Source organism: Marmota monax, unplaced genomic scaffold, assembly GCF_021218885.2.
Source record: "Marmota monax isolate L192 unplaced genomic scaffold, Marmota_monax_Labrador192_F-V1.1 WCK01_AAM20220418_F8-fsc01016, whole genome shotgun sequence".
NCBI lineage: Eukaryota > Metazoa > Chordata > Mammalia > Rodentia > Sciuridae > Marmota > Marmota monax.
In genome coordinates this window covers 33,007-48,224 of record NW_026694245.1, presented here as the reverse complement: position 1 = coordinate 48,224, position 15,218 = coordinate 33,007, and the positions used below count along the sequence as shown (strand labels likewise).

General features: G+C 40.9%; 1 long non-coding RNA gene across 1 annotated transcript in view; it reads right to left on the bottom strand.

Annotated features, from left to right (window-relative positions):
* LOC131425031 (uncharacterized) overlaps positions 1–12,727 on the bottom strand; it is a 54,538-nt gene extending 41,811 nt beyond the window's left edge. The window contains exon 1 of the long non-coding RNA XR_009228831.1: positions 7,939–12,727. This is a non-coding gene — a long non-coding RNA (uncharacterized LOC131425031). The remainder of the gene's footprint in view (positions 1–7,938) is intronic.
* Between the last annotated feature and the right edge of the window lie 2,491 nt (positions 12,728–15,218).

The window sequence follows — 15,218 nt, the reverse complement described above, 5'->3', positions numbered from 1 at the left end:
CTGTAAGGGCAACATGAATATTACTGAGGAGATGTAACATGGTGGCAGGCGCAGAGAGATCAAGTCTCTGACATCTTCAACTGCGTGGGCATAGGGAGCCGTAAACTGTCTAAATGCTGTTTGCTCAGGATCACTAGGCAATGCTGAGCTGACGTGGATCTGGGGTGTACAGGCTGGGCCCCTCAGAACACACACACAGAGCCCGAATCGGAGGCAATTAAGCTCCGGTTCGCCTGCTTCGTGTGACTCAGCACTAACGATCCCGCTGAAATAATTGGCCAGCCCTTAGGAACTTACAGAGGTAAAAGCCAACCGAGCCTTCATAGGCAGTGGCCACAGGACTGAAACGGGGATTGGGAGAGACAGTCAGGACCCACCCGTTGCATTGGTCATCCGGCAAAGGGAACGAACGGTCACCATTTGCATGGGATATCACCATGGCAGAGAAATGGCGTCACGGGCGGAGGAGATAACTGCAGTGAAACCAGCGCGACAGGTGTGTAATCCCCTAGCCATCTCTCTCCACACAGCGGGGAAACCTTAAGGGCCACTCCCAGCTCTCCTGTGAACGCAATAACCAGACCGAGGGAATCAGGAGTGGCGCGGGACTCGCGGCGCGGAACTCCCGGCTACCGCTCCCACCAGTGCTGACAACTGAGGTCTCTTGCACCAGCTACCGGGGGCGTGGCTACAGGAGGGCAAGCAAATTCGCTGGGGGATCTCAGCCCCAAGCTCTACAAACTTAGGGTCTGAGGGAGGCAAACAGGGAGAGTGAGCCCAGGTGTTCATGAAAACAGGGCTCCCAGGAGCAGCAGACCTGGCGTGTAGCCAGTATTGTGGTGAGCGCCACAGGTGAGCACGGCCTGGCTTGAGGAAACACAAGACAAGGCCCTAGACACTCAGGATTGGAGACCCGCCCAGTCTAGGAGAAAGAGCTGCTGCACAGTGAATGGTTCCCACCTATTGAGAGGAGAAGCTTGGCCCAGTGGGCACAGCTCCACCTACTGGAAGAGAAGTTAATAGAACTCTAGGACTGCATTTATTATTATTATTATTATCATTTTTTTTCTTTTCTTTTTCTTTTTTTTTCTTCTTTTTCTTTCATTTTCAATTTTTATTTGTTGTTGTTCTTTAATTTTTTTTTCAATGTTTCTATTTTTTTTAATTTTTTTTAATTTTATTATTATTATTTTTTTTAATTTTAATTTTCATTTTTTATTATCACTATTATTTTTGTTAAAATTTTTTTTTCGTCTTTTCTTTCTTTATTATCTAATCTTTGTTATTCTTGTTTCTTTTGTCTTTTCATTTCTTTTCAATCTTCTTATTCCCCCTTCCTTGAATTCTACCTGCCTACTCTCATTCTCTTTAGTGACTTCTTCCCTTCCCTTCTAATATCTTTCCTCTCAAGCATCAAATAAATCTATAAGAGTAAACAGTAACTCAGCAGTCAAACAGAACAAGAAGTAACATGAGCAGCATAAAAAAGCAAGGAAGAAAAGGAGTACAAACAATGAAGGACAGCCTAAATATTCAGGAGGACCTAGAGTCAGCAGAAAAATGGTCATATAAAGAACTCAAGGAATATCTTAGACAGATGGAATGGAACCTTAAAGAAGATACGAGACAGCAAATCCAAACAGTGAAAGAACACTTTGAAAATGAATTACATAGACAGATAAAAGAAGAAGTTAAGCATCTTTATCAGGAGATTGAGATTATAAAAAAAAACCAAACAATAATTCTAGAAATGAAGGAAACGATAAACCAAATTAAAAACTCAATTGAGAGTATCACTAACAGAGTGGAGCAAGTAGAAGCCAGAACATCAGATAATGAAGACAAAATATATCATCTTGAAAAGAGCCTAGCCAACTCAGAAAGGCTGGTTAAAAACCACGAGAAAAACATCCAAGAGATATGGGATAACATAAAGAAACCAAACCTACGAGTCATCGGGATAGAAGAAGGTACAGAGATTCAAACCAAGGGAATGAGTAACCTGCTGAAAGAAATAATTACAGAAAACTTTCCAGAAATAAAAAAGGAAACGGATATACAAATTGTAGATGCATACAGGACACCGAGCACACAAAATCACAGTATACCAACGCCAAGACACATTGTTATGAAGATATCCAATATACAGAACAAAGAGAAAATACTAAAAGCTACAAGAGAAAGGAGGCAGATTACATTCAGGGGTAAACCAATAAGGTTAACAACGGATTTTTCATCACAGACGCTGAAAGCGAGAAGATCCTGGAACAACGTATTTCAAACACTGAAAGACAATGGATGCCAACCAAGAATTCTGTATCCAGCAAAATTAAGCTTCAGGTATGATAACGAAATAAAAATCTTTCATGATAAACAAAAGCTAAAAGAAGTTGCAGCCAGAAAACCAGCATTGCAAAGCATCTTGAGCAAAACACTGCACAAGGAAGAAATGAAAAACAATAACCAAAACCATCAGTGGGAAGTGCCTCTATAAAGACAGAGGGCGGGGGGAAAGCTAACCATGGAGAAACAAACTAAATTAAAAAAAAAAAAAAGAAGATAAATAATCAAACATGGCTGGAATTACAAACCATATATCAATAGTAACTCTAAACATTAATGGCTTAAACTCTCCAATAAAGCGACATAGGCTGGTAACATGGATTAAAAAAACAAATCCAACAATATGCTGCCTCCAGGAGACACATCTGATTGGAAAAGACATACACAGGCTGAAGGTGAAAGGTTGGGAAAAAATATACCATGCACACGGTCCTCGTAAGCAAGCAGGGGTGGCCATCCTCATACCGAATAAAATTGACTTCAAGACTAAATTAATCAAAAGGGATAAGGAAGGACATTATATACTGTTAAAAGGAACCATTCACCAACAAGACATAACAATTATCAATATTTATGCACCAAATAATGGTGCTGCGACGTTCATAAAACAAATTCTCCTCAAGTTCAAGAATCAAATAGACCACAACACAATAATTATGGGTGACTTCAACACACCTCTCTCACAATTGGACAGATCCTCCAAACAAAAGCTGAATAAAGAAACTATAGAACTCAATATCACAATCAACAACCTAGACTTAACTGACATATATAGAATATATCAACCATCATCAACCATGATTCTATACCTAGAAGACCCAAAAGGGTCTACAAAAAAACTACTAGAACTAATAAATGAATTCAGCAAAGTGGCAGGATATAAAATCAACATGCATAAATCAAAGGCATTTCTGTATATCAGCGACAAAACTTCTGAAACGGAAATGAGGAAAAACACTCCATTCACAATATCCTCAAAAAAAATAAAATACTTGGGAATCAACCTAACAAAAGAGGTGAAAGATTTATATAATGAAAACTACAAAACCCTAAAAAGAGAAGTAGAAGAAGATCTTAGAAGATGGAAAAATATACCCTGTTCATGGATAGGCAGAACTAACATCATCAAAATGGCGATATTACCAAAAGTTCTCTATAGGTTTAATGCAATGCCAATCAAAATCCCAAAGGCATTTCTTGTAGAAATGGATAAAGCAATCATGAAATTCATATGGAAAAATAAAAGACCCAGAATAGCAAAAGCAATTCTAAGCAGGAAGTGTGAATCAGGCGGTATAGCGATACCAGACTTAAAACTATATTACAGAGCAATAGTAACAAAAACAGCATGGTAGTGGTACCAAAACAGGAGGGTGGACCAATGGTACAGAATAGAGGACACAGAGACTAATCCACAAAACTACAACTATCTTATATTTGATAAAGGAGCTAAAAGCATGCAATGGAGGGAGGATAGCATCTTCAACAAATGGTGCTGGGAAAACTGGAAATCAATATGCAACAAAATGAAACTGAATCCCCTCCTCTCGCCATGCACAAAAGTTAACTCAAAGTGGATCAAGGAGCTGGATATCAAATCAGAGACTCTGCGTCTGATAGAAGAAAAAGTTGGCTCCGATCTACATATTGTAGGGTCGGGCTCCAAATTCCTTAATAGGACACCCATAGCACAAAAGTTGATAACAAAAATCAACAAATGGGACTTACTTAAACTGAAAAGTTTTCTCTCAGCAAGAGAAACAATAAAAGAGGTAAATAGGGAGCCTACATCATGGGAACAAATTTTTACTCCTCACACTTCAGATAGAGCCCTAATATCCAGAGTATACAAAGAACTCAAAAAATTAAACAATAAGAAAACAAATAACCCAATCAACAAATGGGCCAAAGACCTGAACAGACACTTCTCAGAGGAGGACATACAATCAATCAACAAGTACATGAAAAAATGCTCACCATCTCTAGCAGTCAGAGAAATGCAAATCAAAACCACCCTAAGATACCATCTCACTCCAGTAAGATTGGCAGCCATTATGAAGTCAAACAACAACAAATGCTGGAGAGGATGTGGGGAAAAGGGTACTCTTGTACATTGCTGGTGGGACTGCAAACTGGTGCGGCCAATCTGGAAAACAGTATGGAGACTCCTGGGAAAGCTGGGAATGGAACCACCATTTGACCCAGCTATTGCCCTTCTTGGACTTTTCCCTGAAGACCTTAAAAGAGCGTACTACAGGGATACTGCTACATCGATGTTCATAGCAGCACAATTCACAATTGCTAGACTGTGGAACCAACCCAGATGCCCTTCAATAGATGAATGGATAAAAAAAATGTGGCATTTATACACCATGGAGTATTACGCAGCACTAAAAAATGACAAAATCATAGAATTTGCAGGGAAATGGATGGCACTAGAGCAGATTATGCTTAGTGAAGCTAGCCAATCCCTAAAAAACAAATACCAAATGTCTTCTTTGATATAATGAGAGCAACTAAGAACAGAGCAGGGAGGAAGAGCAGGAAGAAAAGATTAACATTAAACAGATACATGAGGTGGGATGGAAAGGGAGAGAAAAGGGAAATTGCATGGTAATGGAGGGAGACCCTCATTGTTATACAAAATTACATATAAGAGGTTGTGAGGGGAATGGGAAAATAAACAAGGAGAGATATGAATTACAGTGGATGGGGTAGAGAGAGAAGATGGGAGGGGAGGGAGGGGGGATGGTAGAGGATAGGAAAGGTAGCAGAATACAACAGTTACTAATAGGGCATTATGTAATAATGTGGATGTGTAACCGATGTGATTCTGCAATCTGTATTTGGGGTAAAATTGGGAGTTCATAACCAACTTGAATCTAATGTATGAAATATGATATGTCAAGAGCTTTATAATGTTTTGAACAACCAATAAAAAAAATTAAAAAAAAACAAAAAAAAACAAAAAACAAATTTTTTTAGCTTTACCAAACAATTTAGTTCAAATTCAATTCTATACAGAATAAGTTATAAAAATTGCACATAGTTTTTCCATTTTTTTTCTTTGCTGTCAAAGGTACTATAGATGGTACAGGCTTAATCCCAAGGAAACTAATAAAGTGAATTGTTCACAAAATTACATATTATTTTCCTGTTATGTACAATTCTCTCTGGGCACCCAGTGCTCAGTGATTGACTGATCTGTGAAGCCAGAGTCCTATCTCATTTTGAGCTTTGAGTATTCAACCATCTCTAAATTTTTGACAGACTCTTGAAAGAGTAGAGTGAACGAATCATAAAACCACTCAAAAACTACAACATATGCTTTGTTTTGTGTGGGGAAAAAGTCCCCATCATCCACAAATAGCAGAAGCAAAAAAATAGCGATACAACAAAATTCTTTAAGAGTGGTGAACTGAGATAAAGATGATACATATTGGAGAGAAGAGATGGATCTGTAGTCTTCGCTAATATAAAATAAGGAATCAAAGTACAGTAGTGATAGCAGTCAGTGGGTCTGATTATCTCCAGAGGGGGGCATTAGGATTTTCGGACTCCAGCTGTCAAGCAGCTATAAACTTCTCTGGGCTATCTTTTTGAGTTTTCAGAGTGCAACAGAAGACCTGAGTTTCACCAGAAGACCATGGTATCAATGCAGAGCCAAGCCAGTCCTACTCCTCAGGTGTTAGGAGACTTGCATGAACAAGTCTGGTCATCTTTTCAGATGCATGGTTCTATTCTAAAACATGAAGTACTTGTCAAGAAACCTTTTGAGGCTTCCAAAGTAAGCTGGTTCTGTTTTCAATCCTTGTGAGACAGTTGATTGACACCATTGCATTTAATTCTACTGACATTTGTAGAGTGCTTTATATGGGGAAAACATTACACCAAAGAGTATCATGCAGAAATTAACAACTAGAATTTTCCAGTTGTGTGATCTGGTACAAGTAGCCTAATTTCTAAGCAACAAGGTTCTCATGTGTAACATACTAAGAATAACAATCTAGGTAGTAGTGTATTGTGTGTCTTTCTCTGGAAACAGGCCCCCCAAAAGGACAGAGTCTAATATTTCATTTGTGAGATGATCTCAGGTAACAACGAGGCTAATATGTGAGTTACCAAGAGCAAAAACAGATTTTCAAAGTGTGGTTCATGATTGAACAGCCCCAGCAACACTGGAACACTGGTTAGAAATGCAGAATTTTAGGCCCTACTCTGAGCTAAATGAATCAGAAAGCCTGCACATGGGCCTGGAAATCTGGTCTAACAAGCCCTCATGTGCTTTTGATACACTGAAATTTGATCTAGGGAATTTGGGGAGTCAATTCAGAGAACCTGTTTCAGAGTTATCCTACTAGAGGAAAAGAATTTGCTGGGAGATAGATAGATAGATAGATAGATAGGTAGAGATAGATATATAGATATATACCAACTCCCAGTAGTCATTATTGAAGGCTGCTGGGTTTGGGGGAGGATGTTAAGATAAACATCAATTTTCCTGCACTTTGGCTTGTGGTGCCCTAAGGCATAATGGGATTCCAAAGTAAGCCCTTGGCAAAGAGATGTTGTTCCTGGCAGCTGAAAGTCCTAGGTGCTTTATAATGGTCGGGCCCATTGGCATATGGTTTGGGCATCCACAACTGCTTCTAGGGTGTCTTAAGGATTGTGATAGTGTACTAAAAGACATAATGTAATGACATGAACAAAACCCCATGATATATTAAAGTCTACATGTAATATAAAGATCCATAAGCTGTGATCCCTACTCTCAGAGAGAAGATATGCAAATAGAAGCTAAGCAGAGGGTACTAAATGGCACAAGTGGCATCTGAGATGGGAGGCAGGCTTTTTGATGGCAGGGCTGAAACAAGAGGAGTAAGTGAACTGTAGAGAACACATCATCACCACAACTCAAGTGCTTACTGAATCTGAGCTGCAGAACATCCTTTAACAGGATGGAAGTAACTTCCATGGCTAACAAATTCAATTTGTAAGGATGTGAAGTGTTAGTGTTTCTCTGCCACTCCACATCTCCCATCATGTTTTAGGAAAGAATTAAGCCTTCCTGATTTGAAAAATGCAAAAACATGTTTCAAGAATTCCCATGGATATGCTGCTTTCCCAGGGTTCTATAGAACTGACAGAGTGCCAAATTAATCTTTTTTTTTTGGTAGCAATATTACCATTTTGACATAACTTTTGCACAAGACTCCGTACAATTTTCCCCAATGTTTCCCCTAAGGGAGGACTTTGCCACAGGTAAAAACGCTGGGTCTTTGGGAGTATTTGTTATTTAAGTCAAGTCAAAAGATTAACTGAAAGTAATAGGTCTGGTAGTGACCACAATTTTATCACAAGCTTAAAAATAGTGCTTGTCCCTGACAGGGTGCAGGACATTCTACCCCAAGTTGTGGTACACTGAAACTTGTTTTCTGATTTTCTGTATTTCTGTGTGAGAGCTGGCCATAAAATAATTCTTTGTTCTACCTCCTCTAAAAGTAGGTCATAAGACCCTCATAGGACAGAGTCCATACCCAGCAGAAAGGAGTGAAGACAGAGAGATTCCAAGAAGCACAGGCCTTGCTAACTTACCTCCAGTTTATTAACATTAGATGATGTTCTCTTTTTGTCCAGTAATACTTCTAGATGATTGTCCATTTCTCAACAAGGATAAACCTAAACATGCATAGTTTTTCTTGAGTCTTTGAGTCTTCCATTCTGAAGGCTCCCACATCATAAAATTTCCATCAAATTTGTTATGCTTTTCTTTTGTTAATCTATCTTTTGCTTTAGGGGTTTTAGTTACAAACCTTGAGATGAGTAAGAAAAAGATATTACTTTCCCTCTCCTGTATCCCCAAGGAACCCAGCTCACTGCATAAATTGAATAGAATTTGAGAATTAATTGTAGAGCTCAACTGACAAATCAGAGATTCAGCAGAATGGAGCAGTTACAGTTTATCAGCAATCCTGTAAATATGTGGATCTGGGAAACAGAATACAGTATCTTTCAAACATACTATACATTTGTTCCATTCATTCATTGAATAAATATTTGTTTAAGAATTTCTAATACATGAAGCTAGGTACTGTGGGAGTATAAAAGCAAATTAAGAAGTGACATTTACCTATAAGTATGTTATGATTCAGCTGTACAGGTTGAAGCTAGTATATATACTTTGTGATAAATGGGTACGTAGTACATAAGGCTATGCATTTAGCTTTCTATATATTGAAGAATATATAGGGACATATGGAAAAAAGAGAGAAAAATTTAGTAAAAAAGGTGATTTTAGAGGATCAGGAACTTGACAAATATAAGCTATATTATGCCAAATAAATGAGCCTACCAGGTGTCACAGGGAAAGCCCCAGTGAAGAAAGTAACATGTATTTACTTGGCTCTCTGAACAAGCTGTCATAGTAAGAACTAGAAGGTACAAGTCTTTGCCTCTTTATGTTAAGTAATGCGAGTCAACATTTTGTGAATTTGCTTGGACTGTATTAGGAACTGATCTACTTAATGTACAGTGGAATACCAGTTATAAAATTTTAAGCAGGATACAAATTTTATCCCTTTTTCTTTTATGGACACTCATAAAAATAATCCCTGTGCTGTTAATGAAATTTCTAACTTGACTGAAGTATGCAATATGCAACACTGCCTGCCATGCAAATTTAGTTTTCATATTTACAATAAGACCACTTATAGTCCACATGTAGAGAACACCAATGTGCTACTAAAGCTAGCAAAAGAGTATGAATTATACATAGAGCTCACACTTCTCCTTTAACTCCATTTAATTATATTTAGTCAATGTGGTGATGACGGCAGATGGAGCTAGTGTCACCTGAAGGTTAACAGGGCTGGAAGTTCATCATGGCCTCCTAATTCACATGTCAGTTGCCTCACATGGGATGCCTGCAACAGCTGGGGTTTTCAGGGCATTTTTCTTTTTCCATAAAGTTTCTCTACATGATTAGATATTTTGGGCTCCCTTACAGCATGGAGGTCTCAAGATAGACTTTTTGCATGGTGACTAGTGCTTGCCTTAATACATATTCCAAGAGACCCATGTAGAAACTGCATGGTGTTTTATGACTCCATCTTGAGATAAATAGTGCATCTACACAAGATCTGATTACTGCAAAGCATGGGTTGTTGGAAGGGTCCATCTTCAGAGACTAATGACTACATGTGTCATATATAGTTTACCACAATATGACAATGCCTTGAAATTAATACTTGTGTCAATCAGATGTCAATAAGAATTAATGGTCCCACTTTATTGTACCTAGAATAATAATTTAAAATCTGTACCAGAGTTTATCCACCAGTGTAATAATTATTTAATTAACAAATATAAGTTATCTGCTATGTGTCTGAGACAGTACTGGATCAATTCTGATAGACAAACTGGGTAGATACATGAGGACATGGAAACTCAGAAGAGTTGAATGGAGATGTTGTGGCGTCTCCAAAGGCAGCAGAGACAGGTGCCCACATAGTGCTGTGGCACTGGAAACTCTTGCCAATATAAGAAACAAGACAAAACGAAATGCCAAAATCTTGCATTACATTTTTATAAATAAGACTTAAAATGTAGCTTTGTAGTTTGACTATGAAAAAGTGAGAGATGGATTTGTTATCTTTAGTAAAACAAAAACAAACAAACAAAATATCAAAATCACATGGAGGCCTGGTTAAAAACATACCTCTGGGTCCCATCCCCAGAGTTTTTATTCACTAGGTCTTGGGTGGGGCACAAATATTTATAATTTCTCTTTAATTCCTAGATTTTGTTGATGACTACACTTTGAGATTCACTGCTAAATGGTATTAAAGAAATCCAGGGCCAGACAGAAGTTAAAGGAGTGATGATATTACAATAGAGGAAGATAAAGTTTAATATAGAAATGAACTTAATTCTAAATATAATCAGAATAAGTGAGGATTCCACAGAGGAAGTTGTTCTTGGTGGTAGTTCACTGGTGTATGGAAAATTACTAAGAATAGACATCAATTCTAGGGGGATTTTTGCTTAAGGCATGCCAGCATGATCAATATCAGCTGGGAGATGGAGAAAGATGAGGAAATTTGACAAGATATCAGATAATAAAAGAGGAAAATTGTTGCTAAACTGACTTAGCAAGATTCTTGCTAAAACTGGGCTTGATAAGAAGTATACAGATTGGTTTTTTCATCAGTGGTTAGCCACAAAGTACAGTAGTTAAAAAGCATAAATGCAAAGTCAGACCAGACCTTGGAGTGAGTCTTGGGCATGTTATTTAATCTGTCCAGTTTTGTTTCCTAGAATGTGGGTAATTAATATTATCTTCCTTATTAGATTATTATGTGGATGAAAGTATATATATCAAGAGCTACATAAATAATATTTATAAATTACAGGACAGATAGTAGAATTCTTATATATCTGAAGCGCTGTCGTATATGCTGTTATGGTACATCTGTTCTACTCGCTTGAATTTCCTGCAGTCACCTTGCAGACTCTGTAGCTGCCCATTCTGATCTCTGTGTCTTTCCTTACCCACTTTATAGAGGAAGACATAATAGAACATTCTGATTATTGGTTATTTTCCTTATATAAAGTGCAGAAAATCTAGCAACTAAGGGTTTAAAATAATCTGCAGACTGAAAAATAAATCTTACTGTTTTCATGTTAAACTCTTCCTGGGGTGAGTATTAAAGAAGAATTAGGTTTGCATTAGTTGAGCTTTGCAGGATGCCCCGATAATGCCCCAGCAATCAAAATGAATTATAAGGCGAGAGGTTTGTCGCATGGAGGGTAACACTGCTTATTAAGCAAATCGCCCCGCGGCTAGAGCCTGCAAGGCGCGCTGGGATAGAGACGCAGGGTTACAGCGCTGCAGTTTCTGCCAGACGCGCAAGCACCGCACTCAGGGCTGAATTCTGGGTTCGAGACGGGGAAGGAAGCGGTCCATCTCGGTTCTCCACACTGGTCAGACCACAGAGGAGGCCAGCAGCCACCAGGTTGGTAAACTGACGTCACCACACCTGTTTTTGACTGACCGCAGCTCATTCAGCCATAGAACAGGTAATTTCAGGCTGCAATTCACCTGCGGCTTGCAGACAGATTGCTAGGGTTCAGCGCCTGGGGGCTTCTTAAAATCTGATCTTATCGGAGTGAACACGGAGCGCGGGGCGGCCAAGTTCCGGCTCCCGGAACCGTCCCGGAACCGCCCTGGCTCCGGGCTGCGGAGCCTGCGGAGGCTGCTTCTTGGACCCTGCTAATATCAGAGCAAACACGAAGCACCAAGAAGCCGAATTCCAGCTCCCGGAACTGAGCCCGCGGGGACTGCTTCTTGGAGCTTACACTTATAGGAGCTTACACCGAGCACAGAGCGGCCGAGTTCCGGCTCCCGGAACCGTCCCGGAACCGCCCTGGCTCAGGGCTGCGGAGCCCGCGGAGGCTGCTTCTTGGACCCTGCTACTATCAGAGCATACACCAAGCACTAAGCGGCCGAATTCCGGCTCCCGGAACTGAGCCCGCGGGGGCTGCTTCTTGGAGCTTACACTTATAGGAGCTTACACCGAGCACGGCGCGGCCGAGTTCCGGCTCCCGGAACTTCCCTGGACCGGGGCTAGGAGCCCGCGGAAACTGTGTCTCGGTCCGGGTCCTGCTGAGGGCAGGTCAGGACTCACCCATTGCTTGGGTTGCCTGGCAAGGGGAACGAAATGCTGCCATTCGCATAGGATACCAACATGGCAGAGATCTGATGTCAGCAGAAAGCGGTGGAGGAGAGATCTTCATCAATACCAGCGGTGACATAAGCAGTTGGTCTCCTGGTAAGGGGGGTGAGGCGCAGTCACCCGAGTCTCCTCAATTTGTCCTCGAGCCAGAGGGAAGGAGCCGGGCCGCCGCCAGCCCCCGGAGCAGGCCCAGCGGCTCGCCAGCGTGGTGACCGCGTGACCCCAATTGGAGAGGGGGCGGAGCGGAGCCGCCACCCACACCCGCCAGGTGGGCAGACCCACGACCCAGTAGTACATGGGCATGGTAGGAGGGGCAGGGCAGAGCCGCCCTTCGCGCTTGCAAGGTAAACAGACCTGTGACAGCCTGGCGGGTCAGGCCCAGTGGCCTGCCAGTGTGGTACACACGTCACCCCAACTCGAGTAGGGGCAGAGCAGATCCTTATCCCACGCCCGGATCAGGCCCTGCCGGTGTGGTGGTCACGTGACCCCAACTGGAGTGGGGGTGGAGCGGAACCGCCACCCGTGCCCGCAGGGTGAGCAGACCAGTGATCAACCTGCAGATCAGGCCCAGGGGTCCGCAGGCGTGGTAGGAGGGGCAGGGCAGATCCGCCGCCCGCGCCTTCAAGGTAGGCAGACCTACAACAGACCGGCGGATCAGGCCCAGGAGCCTGCCGGCGGGGTACAAACACCACCCTAATTGGAGTAGTGACAGAGCAGAGTCGCCTCCCTTGCCAGGAACAGACCCAGCATCCTGCAGGCGGGGTAGTCACGACACCCCAATTGGAGTAGGGGCAAAGCAGAGCCTCCACCCGTGCCCGAAAGGTGGGCAGATCTGCGACCGACCAGCGGGACAGGCCCAGTGGCCTGCTGGTACGACAGACACGTCACCCCAATTGGAGTAGGGGCAGAACAGAGCCGCCACCAGCTCCCAGAACAGGCCCAGTGACCTGCCGGCGTGGTAGCCACGACACCCCAATTGGAATAAGGAGAGAGCAGAGCCGCCGCCCGCACCTGCAGGAAAGATACGCAAGCAGTATGAAAAGACAAGGAAAGAAAGGACCACAAGCAATGCAGGTCAACGCAACTTTAGAAGAGGTAACAGCTGCAGCAGATGGAATGTCAGATAAAGAATTCAGGATATACATGCTTCAGATGATCTGGAGTATCAAGGAAGACATTAAACAGCAAAATCAGACAATGAAAGATCACTTCGACAACGAATTACGCAAACAAATCCAGGAAGCAAAGGATCAACTATACAGGGAGATAGAGGTTATAAAAAACAAGCAATCAGAAATCCTAGAAATGCAGGAAGCAATAAACCAACTTAAAAACTCAATGGAGAATACTACCAACAGAGTAGAACACTTAGAAGATAGAACATCAGACAATGAAGACAAAGTATTTCAACTGGAAAAGAACATAGACAGCTCAGCAAGACTGTTAAGAAACCATGAGCAGAACATCCAAGAAATATGGGATAACATTAAGAGACCAAACTTAAGAGTCATTGGGATACAGGAAGGTACAGAGCTCCAAACCAAAGGAATGAGCAGTCTATTCAATGAAATAATACAAGAAAACTTCCCAGACTTGAAGAATGAGACAGAATCCCAAATCCTAGAAGCCTACAGGACGCCGAATGTGCAAAATCATAAGAGATCCACACCTAGACACATTATAATGAAGATGCCCAACATACAGAATAAGGAGAGAATTTTAAAAGCTACAAGAGAAAGGAAGCAGATTACATTTAGGGGCAATCAGGATAACAGCTGATCTTTCAACACAGACTCTGAAAGCTAGAAGATCCTGGAATAACATATTTCAAACACTGAAAGATAATGGGTTCCAACCAAGAATTGTGTATCCAGCGAAATTAAGCTTCAGGATGGAGAATGAAATTAAAACCTTCCACGATAAACAAAAGTTTAAAGAATTCGCAGCTAGAAAACCATCTCTTCAAAACATCCTAGCCAAAGTATTACAGGAAGAGGAAATGGAAAATAACAATGAAAACCAACAGTGGGAGGTAGGACAGTAAAGGGGGGGGGGAAACAATCAAAGAGGAAAACAAACAATGTTTAGTAACAGAAATAAACAAATATGGCTGGAAGAACAACCCATATCTCAATAATAACCCTAAATGTTAATGGCTTAAACTCACCAATTAAGAGACACAGGCTAGTAGAATGGATCACAAAACAAGACCCAACAATATGCTGCCTACAGGAGACGCATTTGATAGGAAAAGACATACATAGGCTGAAGGTGAAAGGTTGGGAAAAATCATATCACTCATATGGACTTCGGAAACAAGCAGGAGTGTCCATACTCATATCAAATAAAATAGATTTCAAGCCAAAGTTAATCAAAAGAGATAAAGAGGGACACTACATACTGCTTAAGGGAACCATACACCAACAAGACATAACAATCATAAATATTTATGCCCCAAACAATGGTGCAGCTATGTTCGTCAAACAAACTCTTCTCAAGTTCAAGAGTCTAATAGACCACCACACCATAATCATGGGAGACTTCAACACACCTCTCTCACCACTGGACAGATCTTCCAAACAAAAGTTGAATAAGGAAACTATAGAACTCAATAACACTATTAATAACCTAGACCTAATCGACATATATAGAGTATACCACCCAACATCAAGCAGTTACACTTTTTTCTCAGCAGCACATGGATCCTTCTCAAAAATAGATCATATATTATGTCACAGGGCAACTCTTAGACAATATAAAGGAGTAGAGATATTTCCATGCATCTTATCTGATCATAATGGAATGAAACTGAAAATCAACGATAAAAGAAGGAAGGAAAAAGCATACATCAATTGGAGAATGAACAATAGGTTACTGAATGATCAATGGGTTATAGAAGACATCAAGGAGGAAATTAAAAAATTCTTAGAGATAAATGAAAACACAGACACAACATATCGGAATCTATGGGACACATTGAAAGCAGTTCTACGAGGAAAATTCATTGCTTGGAGTTCATTCCTTAAAAAAAGAAAAAACCAACAAATAAATGATCTCATACTTCATCTCAAAATCCTTGAAAAAGAAGAGCAAAACAACAGCAAAAGAAGTAGAAGGCAAGAAATAATTAAAATCAGAGCT